This window comes from Petromyzon marinus, chromosome 21 (assembly GCF_048934315.1).
Source record: "Petromyzon marinus isolate PM22_M1 ecotype Great Lakes invasive population chromosome 21, UKy_Petmar_22M1.pri1.0, whole genome shotgun sequence".
Classification (NCBI taxonomy): Eukaryota; Metazoa; Chordata; class Hyperoartia; order Petromyzontiformes; family Petromyzontidae; genus Petromyzon; species Petromyzon marinus.
This window is the reverse complement of record NC_133687.1, coordinates 2,397,569-2,414,062: the sequence shown is the minus strand read 5'-3', so window position 1 is coordinate 2,414,062 and position 16,494 is coordinate 2,397,569.

Here is a 16,494-nt window from a genome sequence, read left to right as displayed (position 1 = left end):
CGCCAGTAGTGTTGGGGTAAGAATCAAGGTTAGGGTTGGAATCAGTGCTGCGTTGAGCATTGGGGTCAGTGTCAGGGATGAGTTTGGAGTTAAAGTTAGGGATATATTTGGGGTTAGAAACCGGGTTTTGGATGATTTCATAGTTTGGGTAACTGTTGGTGTCCGTGTCTGGGCGTTGGTTGTCAATTGGTTTGGTCGGTTTGCGGTTAGTTTCAGGCTTAGGGTAGGAGTCCGTGTTGGGCTTAGAGTCAGGGTTATTGTCGGGGTTTTGGTTGAAGTTGGTGTTACTTTTGTCATTGGTGTCAGGGCTTGAGTTGCCATTTGGGATGGTGGGGTTGGGGTTAGAGTTGGTATCAGGGCTAGGCTTGGTTTTGGAGTTCTTGTCAGTGTTGGAATTAGAATCGGGGTTTGGGTTAGAGTCAGAGTTAGGGTTAAACTTGACGTTTGAACCAGGGCTTTTGTTGGAAATAATGTTAAGGCTTGTGTTGGGTTCAGAGTCAGGGTTAGCTTTGTCATTAGGGTTGTCTTGGTTAGGGGTGGAGTTAGTGATAGAGTTGGGGTAGTAATCAGGGATTTGGTTGAAGTTAGTGTTGGGGTAACTTTTGTCGCCAGTGTCTGGGCTTAGGTTGTCATTTGGGTTAGGGGGGTTACGGATCGAGTCAGGATTAGGGTTGGAGTCTATATTGGGCTTAGAATCAGGGTTAATGTAGGTGTAAGCGTCAGAGTTTTGGTTGGAGTTAGTGTTGGGGATTGTCTTGGGTATAAAGTCAGGTTCAGGTTTGCCAGAGCGGTTCGGGTAATAATCAAGGTTAGGGTTGGAATCAGTGCTGCGTTGAGCATTGGGATCAGAGTCAGGGTTAGCTTTGTCATTAGGGTTGTATTGGTTAGGGGTGGAGTTAGTGATAGAGTTGGGGTTATAATCAGGGATTTGGTTGAAGTTAGTGTTGGGGTTAATTTTGTCGCCAGTGTCTGGGCTTGGGTTGTCATTTGGGTTAGTGGGGTTACGGATCGAGTCAGGATTAGGGTTGGAGTCTGTATTGGGCTTAGAATCAGGGTTAATGTAGGTGTAAGCGTCAGAGTTTTGGTTGGAGTTAGTGTTGGGGATTATCTTGGGTATAAAGTCAGGCTCAGGTTTGCCAGTGGGGTTGGGGTAATAATCAAGGTTAGGGTTGGAATCAGTGCTGCGTTGAGCATTTGGATCAGAGTCAGGGATGGGTTTGGAGTTAAAGTTAGGGAGAGATTTGTGGTTAGATACCGGGTTTTGGATGATATCATAATTTGGGTTACTGTTGGTGTCCGTGTCTGAGCGTGGGTTGTCGATTGGGTTGGTGGGGTCGCGGTTAGATTCAGGGTTAGGGATGGAGTCGGTGTTGGGCTTAGAGTCAGGGTTATTGTCGGGGTTTTGGTTGAAGTCAGTGTTAGGGTTACTTTTGTCATTAGAATTAGGGCTTGAGTTGTCTTTTGGGTTGGTGGGTTTGAGGTTAGAGTTGGTATCAGGGCTAGGGTTGGGATTGGGGTTATTGTCAGTGTTGGAATTAGAGTCGGGGTTTGGGTTAGAGTCAGAGTTAGGGTGAAACTTGACGTTTGAACCAGGGCTTTGGTTTGAGTTAGTGTTTCGGTTTGTGTTGGGTTCAGAGTCAGGAATAGCTTTGCCATTAGGGTTGGCTTGGTTATGGGTGGAGTTAGTGATAGAGATGGGGTTGTAATCAAGGATTTGGTTGAAGTTAGTGTTTGGGTTACTTTTGCTGCCAGTGTCTGGGCTTGGGTTGTTATTTGGGTTAGTGGGTTTACTGATCGAGTCAGTTTTAGGTTTGGAGTCTGTATTGGGCTTAGAATCAGGGTTAATGTAGGGGTAAGCATCAGAGTTTTGGTTGGAGTTAGTGTTGGGGATTGTCTTGGGTATAAAGTCAGGCTCAGGTTTGCCAGTGGGGTTGGGGTAATAATCAAGGTTAGGGTTGGAATCAGTGCTGCGTTGAGCATTTGGATCAGAGTCAGGGATGGGTTTGGATTTAAAGTTACGGAGAGATTTTGGGTTAGAAACCGGGTTTTGGATGATATCATAGTTTGGGTTACTGTTGGTGTCCGTGTCTGAGCGTGGGTTATCGATTGGGTTGGTTGGGTCGCGGTTAGATTCAGGGTTAGGGTATGAGTCGGTGTTGGGCTTAGAGTCAGGGTTATTGTCGGGGTTTTGGTTGAAGTCAGTGTTAGGGTTACTTTTGTCATTAGAATTAGGGCTTGAGTTGTCTTTTGGGTTGGTGGGTTTGAGGTTAGAGTTGGTATCAGGGCTAGGGTTGGGATTGGGGTTATTGTCAGTGTTGGAATTAGAGTCGGGGTTTGGGTTAGAGTCAGAGTTAGGGTGAAACTTGACGTTTGAACCAGGGCTTTGGTTGGAGTTAGTGTTTCGGTTTGTGTTGGGTTCAGAGTCAGGAATAGCTTTGTCATTAGGGTTGTCTTGATTAGGGGTGGAGTTAGTGATAGAGATGGGGTTGTAATCAAGGATTTGGTTGAAGTTAGTGTTTGGGTTACTTTTGCTGCCAGTGTCTGGGCTTGGGTTGTTATTTGGGTTAGTGGGTTTACTGATCGAGTCAGTTTTAGGGTTGGAGGCTGTATTGGGCTTAGAATCAGGGTTAATGTAGGGGTAAGCATCAGAGTTTTGGTTGGAGTTAGTGTTGGGGATTGTCTTGGGTATAAAGTCAGGCTCAGGTTTGCCAGTGGGGTTGGGGTAATAATCAAGGTTAGGGTTGGAATCAGTGCTGCGTTGAGCATTTGGATCAGAGTCAGGGATGGGTTTGGATTTAAAGTTACGGAGAGATTTTGGGTTAGAAACCGGGTTTTGGATGATATCATAGTTTGGGTTACTGTTGGTGTCCGTGTCTGAGCGTGGGTTATCGATTGGGTTGGTGGGGTCGCGGTTAGATTCAGGATTAGGGTAGGAGTCGGTTTTGGGCTTAGAGTCAGGGTTATTGTCGGGGTTTTGGTTGAAGTCAGTGTTAGGGTTACTTTTGTCATTAGAATTAGGGCTTGAGTTGTCTTTTGGGTTGGTGGGTTTGAGTTTAGAGTTGGTATCAGGGCTAGGGTTGGGATTGGGGTTATTGTCAGTGTTGGAATTAGAGTCGGGGTTTGGGTTAGAGTCAGAGTTAGGGTGAAACTTGACGTTTGAACCAGGGCTTTGTTTGGAGTTAGTGTTGCGGCTTGTGTTGGGTTCAGTGTCAGGAATAGCTTTGTCATTAGGGTTGTCTTGGTTAGGGGTAGAGTTAGTGATAGAGATGGGGTTGTAATCAAGGATTTGGTTGAAGTTAGTGTTTGGGTTACTTTTGCCGCCAGTGTCTGGGCTTGGGTTGTTATTTGGGTTAGTGGGTTTACTGATCGAGTCAGTTTTAGGTTTGGAGTCTGTATTGGGCTTAGACTCAGGGTTAATGTAGGTGTAAGCATCAGAGTTATGGTTGTAGTTAGTGTTGGGGATTGTCTCGGATTTGAAGTCAGGCTCAGGTTTGCCACTGGGGTTGGGGTAAGAATCAAGGATAGGATTGGAATCAGTGCTGCGTTGAGCATTGGGGTCAGAGTCAGGGGTGGGTTTGGAGTTAAAGTTAGTGATAGATTTGGGGTTAGAAACCGGGTTTTGGATGATTTCATTGTTTGGGTTACTGTTGGTGTCCGTGTCTGGGCGTGGGTTGTCAAATGGGTTGGTGGGGTTGCGGTTACATTCAGGGTTAGGGTAGGAGTCCGTGTTGGGCTTAGAGTCAGGGTTATTGTCGGGGTTTTGGTTGAAGTTAGTGTTGGGGTTACTTTTGTCATTAGTGTCAGGGCTTGAGTTGTCATTTCGGTTGGTGGGTTTGAGGTTAGAGTTGGTATCAGGGTCAGGGTTGGTATTGGGGTTATTATCAGTGTTGGAATTAGAGTCGGGGTTTGGGTTCGAGTCAGAGTTAGGTTTAAACTTGAGGTTTGAACCAGGGCTTTGGTTGGAGTGAGCATTGCGGCTTGTGTTGGGTTCAGAGTCAGGGTTAGCATTGTCATTAGGGTTGTCTTGGTTAGGGGTGGAGTTAGTGAGAGAGATGGGATTATAATCATGGATTTGGTTGACGTTAGTGATGGGGTTACTTTTGTCGCCAGTGCCTGGGTTTGGGTTGTCATTTGGGTTAGTGGGGTTAGGTATAGAGTTAGGTTTAGGGTTGGAGTCTGTATTGGGCTTGGAATCCGGGTTAATGTAAAGGTAAGCGTCAGAGTTATGGTTGGAGAAAGTGTTGGGGATTGTCTTGGGAATAATGTCAGGCTCAGGTTCGCCAGTAGTGTTGGGGTAAGAATCAAGGTTAGGGTTGGAATCAGTGCTGCGTTGAGCATTGGGGTCAGTGTCAGGGATGGGTTTGGAGTTAAAGTTAGGGATATATTTGGGGTTCGAAACCGGGTTTTGGATGATTTCATAGTTTGGGTAACTGTTGGTGTCCGTGTCTGGGCGTGGGTTGTCAATTGGTTTGGTGGGTTTGCGGTTAGATTCAGGCTTAGTGTAGGAGTCCGTGTTGGGCTTAGAGTCAGTGTTATTGTCGGGGTTTTGGTTGAAGTTGGTGTTACTTTTGTCATTGGTGTCAAGGCTTGAGTTGTCATTTGGGATGGTGGGGTTGGGGTTAGAGTTGGTATCAGGGCTAGGCTTGGTTTTGGAGTTCTTGTCAGTGTTGGAATTAGAGTCGGGGTTTGGGTTATAGTCAGAGGTAGGGTTAGACTTGAGTTTTGAACCAGGGCTTTGGTTGGAGTTAGTGTTGCGGCTTGTGCTTGGTTCAGAGTCAGGGTTAGCTTTGTCATTAGTGTTGTCTTGGTTAGGGGTGGAGTTAGTGATAGAGTTGGGGTTATAATCAGGGATTTTGTTCAAGTTAGTATTGGGGTTACTTTTGTCATTAGTGTCAGGGCTTGAAATGTCATTTGGGTTGGTGGGTTTGAGGTTAGAGTTGGTATCAGGGCTAGGGTTGGTATTGGGGTTCTTGACAGTGTTGGAATTAGAGTCGGGGTTTGGGTTAGAGTCAGAGTTAGGGTTAAACTTGACGTTTGAACCAGGGCTTTTGTTGGAGATAATGTTGAGGCTTGTATTGGGTTCAGAGTCAGGGATAGCTTTGTCATTAGGGTTGTCTTGGTTAGGGGTGGAGTTAGTGATAGAGTTGGGGTAGTAATCAGGGATTTGGTTGAAGTTAGTGTTGGGGTAATTTTTGTTGCCAGTGTCTGGGCTTGGGTTGTCATTTGGGTTAGTGGGGTTACGGATCGAGTCAGGATTAGGGTTGGAGTCTGTATTGGGCTTAGAATCAGGGTTAATGTAGGTGTAAGCGTCAGAGTTTTGGTTGGAGTTAGTGTTGGGGATTGTCTTGGGTATAAAGTCAGGCTCAGGTTTGCCAGTGGGGTTGGGGTAATAATCAAGGTTAGGGTTGGAATCAGTGCTGCGTTGAGCATTTGGATCAGAGTCAGGGATGGGTTTGGAGTTAAAGTTAGGGAGAGATATGGGGTTAGAAACCGGGTTTTGGATGATATCATAGTTTGGGTTACTGTTGGTGTCCGTGTCTGAGCGTGGGTTGTCGATTGGGTTGGTGGGGTCGCGGTTAGATTCAGGCTTAGGGTCGGAGTCGGTGTTGGGCTTGGAGTCAGGGTTATTATCAGCGTTTTGGTTGAAGTCAGTGTTAGGGTTACTTTTGTCATTAGAATTAGGGCTTGAGTTGTCTTTTGGGTTGGTGAGTTTGAGGTTAGAGTTGGTATCAGGGCTAGAGTTGGGATTGGGGTTATTGTCAGTGTTGGAATTAGAGTCGGGGTTTGGGTTAGAGTCAGAGTTAGGGTGAAACTTGACGTTTGAACCAGGGCTTTGGTTGGAGTTAGTGTTGCGGCTTGTGTTGGGTTCAGAGTCAGGAATAGCTTTGTCATTAGGGTTGTCTTGGTTAGGGATGGAGTTAGTGATAGAGATGGGGTTGTAATCAAGGATTTGGTTGAAGTTAGTGTTTGGGTTACTTTTGACGCCAGTGTCTGGGCTTGGGTTGTTATTTGGGTTAGTGGGTTTACTGTTCGAGTCAGTTTCAAGGTTGGAGTCTGTATTGGGCTTAGAATCAGGGTTAATGTAGGGGTAAGCATCAGAGTTATGGTTGGAGTTAGTGTTGGGGATTGTCTCGGATTTGAAGTCAGGCTCAGGTTTGCCACTGGGGTTGGGGTAAGAATCAAGGATAGGATTGGAATCAGTGCTGCGTTGAGCATTGGGGTCAGAGTCAGGGGTGGGTTTGGAGTTAATGTTAGTGATATATTTGGGGTTAGAAACCGGGTTTTGGATGATTTCATTGTTTGGGTTACTGTTGGTGTCCGTGTCTGGGCGTGGGTTGTCAAATGGGTTGGTGGGGTTGCGGTTACATTCAGGGTTATGGTAGGAGTCCGTGTTGGGCTTAGAGTCAGGGTTATTGTCGGGGTTTTGGTTGAAGTTAGTGTTGGGGTTACTTTTGTCATTAGTGTCAGGGCTTGAGTTGTCATTTGGGTTGGTGGGTTTGAGGCTAGAGTTGGTATCAGGGTCAGGGTTGGTATTGGGGTTATTGTCAGTGTTGGAATTAGAGTCGGGGTTTGGGTTCGAGTCAGAGTTAGGGGTAAACTTGAGGTTTGAACCAGGGCTTTGGTTGGAGTTAGCATTGCGGCTTGTGTTGGGTTCAGAGTCAGGGTTAGCATTGTCATTAGGGTTGTCTTGGTTAGGGGTGGAGTTAGTGAGAGAGATGGGATTATAAACATGGATTTGGTTGACGTTAGTTTTGGGGTTACTTTTGTCGGCAGGGTTATTGTCGGGGTAAGAGTCGGGGTTATTGTCTGGGTAAGAGTCGGAGTTTTGGTTGGAGTTTTTGTTGGGGTTACTTTTTTCGTTAGAATCAGATCTGAAGTTGTCACTTAGGTTCTTGTCGTAATTATGGTTAGAATCAGTATTAGCATTGGAGTCTGGTTTGTAGTTAGAGTTAGAGTTATTTTTTAACGTGGAGTCATCGATAAAGTTGGGGTAAAAGTCGGTGTTTTGGTTAGAGTTATTGTTGGGGTTTGTTTTGGGTTTAGAGTCAGGGATTGGCTTGTCATTTTGGTTGTCTTGGGAAGGGGTGGATTTAGTGATAGCGTTGGGGTAAGAATTAGGGTGTTGGCCGAAGTTAGTGTTGGAGTTACTTTTGTCGTCAGTATCTAGGATTGGTTTGTCGTTTGCATTCGCAGGGTTACCTTTAGAGTCAGATTTAGGGTTGGAGTCGATGTTGGGCTTAGAATCAGGGTTAATGTAGGGGTAAGAGTCAGAGTTATGGTTGTAGGAAGTGTTTTTGTTCATGTTTATTTTAAAGTCAGGCTCAGGCTTGTCATTGAGGTTGGGGTAAGAGTCACGGTTAGGGTTGGAGTTCAAGTTAGGGATAGAAATCTGGTTAGAATCAGGTATTTGGATGAATTCATCATTGGGGTTACTGTTGGTGTCAGTGTCTGGGCTTTGGTTGTCATTTGGGTTGGTGGGGTTGTGGTTAGAGACAGAGTTAGGATTAGAGTCGGTTTTGGGCCTAGAGTCAGAGGTATTTTTAGAGTAAGGGTCAGTATTTTCGTTGGAGATATTGTTGGGGTTACTTTTGTCATTAGTGTCAGAGCTAGGATTGTCATTTGGGTAATTTTCAGGGTTATGGCTGGAGTCAGGGTTGAAGTTGGAGTCAGTGTTGGGGTTTTTATTGATTTTAAAGTCAGGCTCAGGCTTGTCATTGAGGTTGGGGTAAGAGTCACGGTTAGGGTTGGAGTTCAAGTTCGGGATAGAAATCTGGTTAAAAGCAGGGTTTTGGATGGAGTTCGTGTAGGGGTTACTTTTTTCGTCAGTGTCTGGGTTTGGGTTGTCATTTGGGTTGATGGGGTTGTGGTTAGAGTCAGAGATAGGCTCGGAGTCGGTTTTGGGCTTAGAATCAGGGTTAACGTTGTGGTAAGAGTCAGGGTTATGGTTGAAGTTAGTGTTGGGGTTCTTGTTGAGGTTGGGGAAAGATTCAGGGGTAAGGTTGGAGTTCAAGTTAGGGATAGAGATTGTGTTATAATCCGGGTTTTGGATTAATTCATAATTCTGGTTACTTTTTTCGTTAGTGTCAGGGCTGAGGTTGCCACTCAGGTTCTTTTCGGGGTTATGTTTAGAGTCAGCGTTAGGAATGGAGTTAGTGTTGGGCTTCGAGTAAGGGTTATTTTCGGGGTAAGAATCGGGGTTTTGGTTGAAGTTCGTATTGGGGTTACTTTTTTCATTAGTGATAGGGCTGGAGTTGTTACTTGGGTTGGTGGGTTTGAGGTTAGAGTTGGTATCAGGGCTAGTGTTGGTATTGGGGTTCTGGTCAGTGTCGGAATTAGAGTCAGAATTTGGGGTAGAGTCAAAGTTAGGGTTAGAGTTGAGATTAGTTTTGTCATTACGGTTGTCTTGGTTGGGGGTGGAGTTAGTGCTAAAGTTGGGGTTATTATCCGGGATTTCATTGAAGTTATAGTTGGGGTTACTTTTGTCGGCATTGTCTGGGCTTGGTTTATTATTTAGGTTGGTGGGGTTGTGGATAAAGTCAGGCTTAGGGTTGGAGTCGGCGTTGGGCTTATAGTCAGGGTTACTGTTGGGGTAAAATTCAGGGTTTTGTTTGAAGTTATTGGTGGGGTTACTTTTATTGTTAGTGTCAGAGCTAGGGTTGTCATTTGGGTTATTTTTGGGGTTACGGCTAGAGTCAGGGTTATGGTTGGAGTCAGGGTTTGGGTTAGAGTCAGGGTTATTTTTTAAGGTAGAGTCAACGGTAATGTTAGGGTAAGAGTTGGTGTTTCGGTTGAAGTTAGTGTTGGGGTTTATGTTAGATTTAGAGTTAGGGTTAGATTTGTCATCATGTTTGTCTTGGTAAGGGGTGGAGTTAGCGATCGAGTTGGGGCTAGAATCAGGGTTTTGGTTGAAGTTAGTGTTGGGGTTACTATTGTCATCAGTCTCTGGGTTTGGGTTGTCATGTGGGTTGGTGGAATTGCGGTTAGAGTCGGTGGCAGGGCTTTGGTTGGAATTGGGGTTCTTATCAGTTTGGGAATTAGAGTCAGTGTTAGGGTAAGAGTTGAGGTTTGAACCAGGGCTTTGGATGGAGTTAGTGTTGGGATTTGTGTTTGGTTTAAATTCAGGCTCAGGTTGGCCATTGGGGTTGGGGTAAAATTCAATGTTAGGGTTGTAGTCAGTGTCGCGTTGAGCGTTAGGGTAAGAGTTAGGGATAGAGGTGGGGTTAGAATCCAGGTTATGGATTAATTCATAATTGGGGTTCCTTTTGTCGTTAGTTGCAGGGCTCCAGTTGTCACTCAGGTTCTTTTCGGAGATATGGTTAGAGTCAGGGTTAGGGTTGGAGTCAGGGTTGGGGTTAGAGTCAGGGTATTTTTTAAAAATAGAGTCAATGGTAATGTTGGGGTAAGAGTTGGTGTTTTGGTTGAAGTTAGTGTTGGGGTTAATGTTGGGTTTAGAGTCAGGGTTAGATTTGTCATCATGGTTGTCTTGGTTAGGGGTGGAGTTAGCGATCGAGTTGAGGTTAGAATCAGGATTTTGGGTGAAGTTAGTGTTGGGGTTACTTTTGTCATCAGTCTCTGGGTTTGGGTTGTCATTTGGGTTGGTGGAATCACGGTTAGTGTCAGTGTCAGGGCTTTGGTTGGAATTGGGGTTCTTATCAGTTTGGGAATTAGAGTCAGTGTTAGGGTAAGAGTTGAGGTTTGAACCAGGGCTTTGGATGGAGTTAGTGTTGGGGTTTGTGTTTGGTTTAAAGTCAGGCTCAGGTTGGCCATTAAGTTTGGGGTAAAATTCAAGGTTAGGGTTGGAGTCAGTGTTGCGTTGAGTGTTAGGGTAAGAGTTACGGGTAAGTTTGGAGTTAAAGTTAGGGATATAGGTGGGGTTATAATCCCGGTTTTGGATTAATTCATAATTGGGGTAATTTTTGTCGTTAGTTTCAGGGCTCCGGTTGTCACTCAGGTTCTTTTCGGGGATATGGTTAGAGTCAGGGTTAGGGTTCGAGTCAGGGTTGAGGTTAGAGTCAGGGTTATTTTTTAAGGTAGAGTCAACGGCAATGTTGGGGTAAGAGTCAGTGTTTTGGTTGAAGTTTGTGTTGGGGTTACTTTTGTCGTCAGTGTCGGGGCTTGGGTTGTCATGTGCGTTGGTGGGATTGCGGTTAGCGTCGGTGTCAGGGCTTTGGTTGGAATTGGGGTTCTTGTCAGTGGTGGCTTTAGAGTCAGGGGAAGGGTAAGAATCAGAGTTAGGGTTAGAGTTGAGGTTTGAACCACGGCTTTGGATGGAGTTAGTGTTGGAGTTTGTGTTGGGTTCAGAATCAGGGCTAGCTTTATCATTGGGATTGTTTTGAGGATTGGGGTAAGAGTCCTGCTTAGGGTTGGAGTGAGTGCTGGAGTTAGAATCAGATTTGGTGTCAGGGATAGAGTTGTTTTTTGGGTTCTTGTCAGGGTTCCTGTAAGCGTCAGGTTTAGGGTTGGAGTCAGTGTTTGGGACAGCACTGGTATTTGAGTCAGGATTATGGTTGGAGTCAGAGTTACTATTGGGGTCAGAGTCATGGTTATTGTTGGAAATAGTGTTGGGGTTATCGTTTGGGCTAGAATCAGATTTTTGATCGGAGTTCGTTTTTGGTTTTGGGTTGGGATTATATTCAGCGTAAGGTTTGCTATTGGAGATGTTGTTGGGGCTAGCATCAAAGTTATGTTCGATGTTGGTGTTAGTGTTGCGGTTAATGTCAGGTCTAGGGTTGTCATTGGCATTGTTGTTAAAGTCATGGTTAGTGTCGGCATAAGCCTTGGGATTTGATTCAGGGTTATTGTTGAAATTTGGGTTCTTGTTGGGGTTGTGGGTAAATTCAGCGTCTCGGTAAGAGTCTCGATTATTGTTAGGGTCATTGTTGATTTTATCATTAGGGCTATAGTCAGGGTATTTGTTGAAGTTCGTTTTGGAGTTCGTGTTGGGAGTGGAGTCAGGGTTAAATATGCCATTGGATATGTTGTTGGGGTTGGGGTTAGTTTTAGGATTGGAGTTTGTGTTAGGGTAAGTGTCGGATTTTTTTTCTTCGCCTCTTAATTCATTTTCCAGTGTTGATTTGTAACCTTGAACTGATAAATCCACGATATTTTCCTGTTGCCTCTGTTTTCCTCCAGATTTAGCTTCAGTCTCAGATGGCCGACATTTAACCTGCGTTGGCCCTATTGCCTCTTTACCAGTTTTCTCCTCAATGGCCCGAGAATTATCTGATTTCCTGCGAACAATAACATTTACAAGTGCGCTGATCACTGCGGTCCATGAACTGTCTTGTGGATTTGACTCTTCTCCCAGTGCCTTCTGCCTTGGGGTATGCGATTCTTCCTTTGGTTGCAAATTGCTTGTGCAAGAATATTCATTTTCTGCTCTTCCAATTTCTTGCTTCTTCATAATATCATATGTTTCCAATCCACGGACCCCAGAATCAAGGTCAATAGTCGGGTCAGGCTTAACATCAACTACTGCTATGGTCCCTTCTTCTAGGGTCTGTCCCGGTCCAAAAACTATTTTTAGAAACTGGGAACTGTTCAATAGTGGTTGTACCATGGAAACAGACGCTTCCAGTTCCTGAATAGCCCATGGTCTGGCTGTTTTATTTGGATTCTGCTTCTCACTCTTAGATTGGGTGTCTTCTCTTTCTTCTGTAAATCGAGTGAATTTCCCATCTTTATTCATGCTTGTCGTCATTTCAATGTCCCCATTAAATTTCTCTGATGCTCCTTGTTTCGACAAAATCTCTGATTCCCAGTTGTTCAGAAGAGAACGTTTTTCATCACCACCTCGAAGACTTGCATATCGATGATCATCAGGAACCTGTACTTCTTGTTTCGTGTATGGTACACTTAAATTTGTTTCAGTTTGTCCAAATCTTCTTAAATATTTCCGACGATATTGGTATGTCTCATTTGAAGCACGTATTCCCTCAATGGTCATCGAAGAGTTTTGGTCATAAAGCGTTGCATGAAGATTCTTGTAACCTTCCTGTGAGCTTGCTACATGCATGGGAAGAGTTGATCCTACCGTGTCATTCATCAGTTGTTGAATAATACTCGTTTCAAGGATTTGCATGACTGCTCCTCTTCTTACACTGTGTTCCTGACCTTCCTCAGTTGCTCGCAACTCTTCAGCTTGTTGCCTCGGTTCTTCTTGAGTGTCGAGAGTATTTTCTTGAGGGGATAGCATTATGTTAGTGCCATTGGCACGGTCTTCGTTGACTGCTAGTGATGTAGTTGAAGTATTTAAGATATCTTCATTACGGGTCAATGATGGTTCGAGTGCTAATCTTCTGAAAGCAATGGGAATTGCAAACCAAGTTCTGCGTGGAGTTGTACCGTACACACACAGACACGAGCATACACGACACATACAAATAAACACAGAGACCTACAAATATAAATATATAAACGGTGTCCATGATAGCCTACAGATACTGGTGACACAAGTTATTTGGCAGATATTGAGCACTATTAAAAAGGGGTGATGTGGCTAGCACCATGCCCAATTGATGTTTACATAATGCACTTGATACCACTTAAAATATATAAAATCGCAATTGATAAGCACAGAGTCAAAGGGCCAAACCGCCAAGTGGCCAGAAACAAGAAAATTATGTTGAAGTTGTTATTGATAATTCATCTCTTTCTTTAATTGAGCATGGGTTATAACAACTCGTAAAAGGAGATCATGGGAGGGAATTCCAAAGCTATTTAGTGCGAGGAGTGAAAAAGTGTTTGGATCAGCAGCATGGTTGAACACGGTATGGATGAGACTAAAGATTCAGCCTGCAATAATCTGAGTCTTCAATATGAGTGGAGGAGTCAATGAATGAAAGCCACGGTAAGCATAAAGTATTCACAATATTATTTTTTCAGGCTGAACCCACCTAGGAGAGGTCCAGAACTGGTTCTGATATCGCTCACCACCGATAGGCGTTTGTTCACTGGCTAGTTGCTGAGATGATCCAGAACCAAAACTCAGGGCCAAGCAGAGCCATGCATGGGATTAATAATGTTACTGTCATTCATTGCATTGTTCAGCGTGTGACATGAGCTATGGTTCTGCAATGGAAAGAAACAACCTTGTTTTCTTGGCACGGCACCAGCATGGCTCAGTTGTAAAGTGGAAATAGGTATAGGAGGACTCACCTGTTCTTCAGTTGTGGAGCCAGGGGATTTTGAGACGTTGTGGGAGTTGGGGTGAGCGGCGAGCCTGTGATCCCTGTGGTCCCGCATAGTAAGATGATACATGCAGCCATGGGAATGCTGCCGATCCAGACCTGACTGGGTCGCCTTGGCCTAAAAGATTGGGGATTCAGACTCAGACTTTAGTTCCAGCTGGCAAGGGAGCATTGAGCTCTCGCCAGCTGTTACAAGGACCACCACTGTCTAAGTCCGTCGGCAGTGGCAGCAGCTACAGGACATTGCGAGTGGAGGGAATGTACAAACTAACAATAACAAAAACAATATTTTTCTCTCACAATCCCATGCCAGAACTTACTGCAACAGGATACACAATAATCCGTGCATAAACACAACTCAATAATGGTGTCAGAAAAATCACCATTACAGACATTTATGTAAATAAACCGTCTTAGACATAACGGAGATTAGTGCAGCATGGCTTTAACACACAATGCTATATAAAGTGAGTGTGGATTGTTAAGATTGGTCATGAGGTTATTTTAAAAATAGGCATGATGCACGATAGAAGGCCCTGGAAACACTTATTTATCGGTCTGGAACATTCAAGAGGCAATTTGAGGTCCTCCTAAAGTTTACAGATTTATTTGTATGGATGGATGTTAGTTAGATACTGATCTGATCTGGATGTCGGACTTTGTAGATGAAGATCACCCAGTGTATATATTTGCAGAGCTTCAGCAAGGTTAGATTATGATTCATAATTGAGGTGTTTTTGAGGGGTTAAGACATGTAAAAAAGTGTCGTTAACCCTCTTTTATCCAACACAATTGACTGTATTAAATAACAACATAACACTCAATTACTCACGAAACCTCAATCAACCATTATGATTACCTCTTGTCCACGCTTAAATGATAATCACAGTAGCATTAACATTTCAGCTTCGTTACCAAAAAATATACAGCATCATCATCACAATCCATGGGCAGATAGCTCATAAGTATCGACTGCACATTTAATCATTTGTTTCCATATTCCTCTGCCTTGCGCCAATATGCTCACGTTATGCACATCTTGCTGGCACCAATCTCTTATTCCGTCAACCGATTCTCTGGTGGGTATTCCGCTATTTCTGGTTCCTTCCATTTATCCGAATAACAACACACTTTTCATTTTCCTGTTGTTGTCCATCCTACATACGTGTCCAAATAGTGCCAGTTTCCTTCTCATCACTACCTGCAGCAGGTTTCTTCTATGTGCAGCCTTTTACTTACTTTTATGTTGGTCACTTCTACGTTGGTCAGTGTCAATACTGTACACCTTAAAATAATTAAGCATAGCCTATTTTCACAAATCGCTAAATATTTTCACCTTATTACACTCACCTAACCTTCCACTCACAACCAATCAACTGGGAATCAACTTATTATTCGCTCACGTGCATAACTCTACCGATGACGTCATGATATCTACTTAAGGTTCCAGATTAGGAAGCGCTATCAATCGTGATATGAGCTGTTAACCCGATGATGCTGGATGTAATCGCCAATGAAACGTCAGTACCCATGTATTGTCTTGTCTTCAGCCATCCTCAATCCGAGGATGAGCCGCACCATGGGCAATCCTTCTGTCTTCTGTTATCCTCATTGTCTGTTCCAGCGTGAGCCTTATCCATGCTTTGATGTTATCCATCCATTTCATCCTTGATCTTCCGAGCGCACATGGACTGGGTATTGTGCTTTGCATAATCTGTCAATCATTGACTTTCGGCCCAAGGTGCTCTGGTACCAAGGACACTTATGAGCATCCTTGTGTTCGAACATGGTGTGTGTTGACATTCCGTGACGAGCACAGAGTTCCAATAACATCTCACCGTTTGGGTTCAGATTAGGGGGGCCATTCCTCCCAATCGCACCTCTCCAGATATCTCCATCGTTGCCATACATGAGCATTGAAGTCGCCCAGTAAGACTATGGAGTCTGTAGGCGACACTCTATCGAGAACTGCACCCACTGTCTCCAAGAAAGCCGAATACTCTGAACTGCTGTTTGGTGCATAAGCACAGACAACAGTCAGAGTTTTCCTTTCCGAGACCTGAACTCTCATTGAGGCAACCCTCTCATCCACTGGGACAATCTCCACACTTGTCCAGGGCCTCTCACCAGGGGTCACTCCGGAATAGGAGAGAGACCACCCCCTTCGAGAAGTTTGGTTCCAGTGCCAATGCTGTGTGTGAAGGTGAGACTATATCTAGTCCACCAGCTCTCCCCCCCATGACGTGACATTCCACGTCCCAATAGCTAGTGTCCATCGCCAAGGTCCAGTCCATCTGAAACCATCCCTCTCCCTGCCATACTAGCATCGCACCCACCCCTCAGCCTTCGTCCTGCAGATGGTGGGCCCACAGGAATTATTTTGAACACTGCACATCTTTAGTGATGACTGGTCCAAGATATGGAAAGGTGTCCACTTTCTCCAGCTGGATGCCTTGTATGCAAATGTTGCGGGCTGCTCCATCACTGCTCATCACTTTGGTCTTGTCCACATAATTGATGAGGAGGTTTAACTTGCGAATAACCTAATCTAAGCGATCTGTCAATTCCTGCAGCTCCACCTCGGAACCAGCAAGCAAAATGTCATCGGCATACAAAAAATGTGTGACTCGTCGCCCTCTGATCTAGATTCCTCCGAAGAAACCATTAAGTGTCTCTCTCAGTACCGTTTCAGCCAGGATGTTAAATAAGTATGAAGAAAGGACACAACCCTGTCTGACTCCCTTTCTGACACAGAACCATTTTGACAGTGTCCCCGCCACTTTGACTCGAGCAAATTGTTTATTTTTAAGTTTGGCCAGTAAGTCAATCATATGTAGTGGGAATCCCATGTCCATAGTGGTTCACCAGAGCTTATCATGCGAGACCGAGTCAAACGTTTTCCTGAAGTAGACAAAGCACATATATAATGGCTGATGTTTTCTTGCCTTGTGCATGAGGATTCTGAGATTGGTTAAATGGTGTCTTGTCCATCTCCCTTGCCGTAATCCAGCTTGCTCGTCCGCTATCTCATATTCTGTTTTCAAGCAGATCCATTCCAGGATGATCCCAAGAAGGAATTTGCTAGCATGAGAAACTAGTGCTATTGTTCTGTAATTTGTGGGATAAACGTAGAATATATCCAATCATCTGGCCATTTACCAGTTTCCCAGATTGCCACACATATTCTCTGCATCTTCTCAAGTACCGTCTCTCCTTCTTCTTTAAACAATTTTACAGGGTCATCTGAACCCGTAGACTTGTGACTTGCTGTCTGTTGAATGGCTCGAGCAGCTTCTGAACTAAG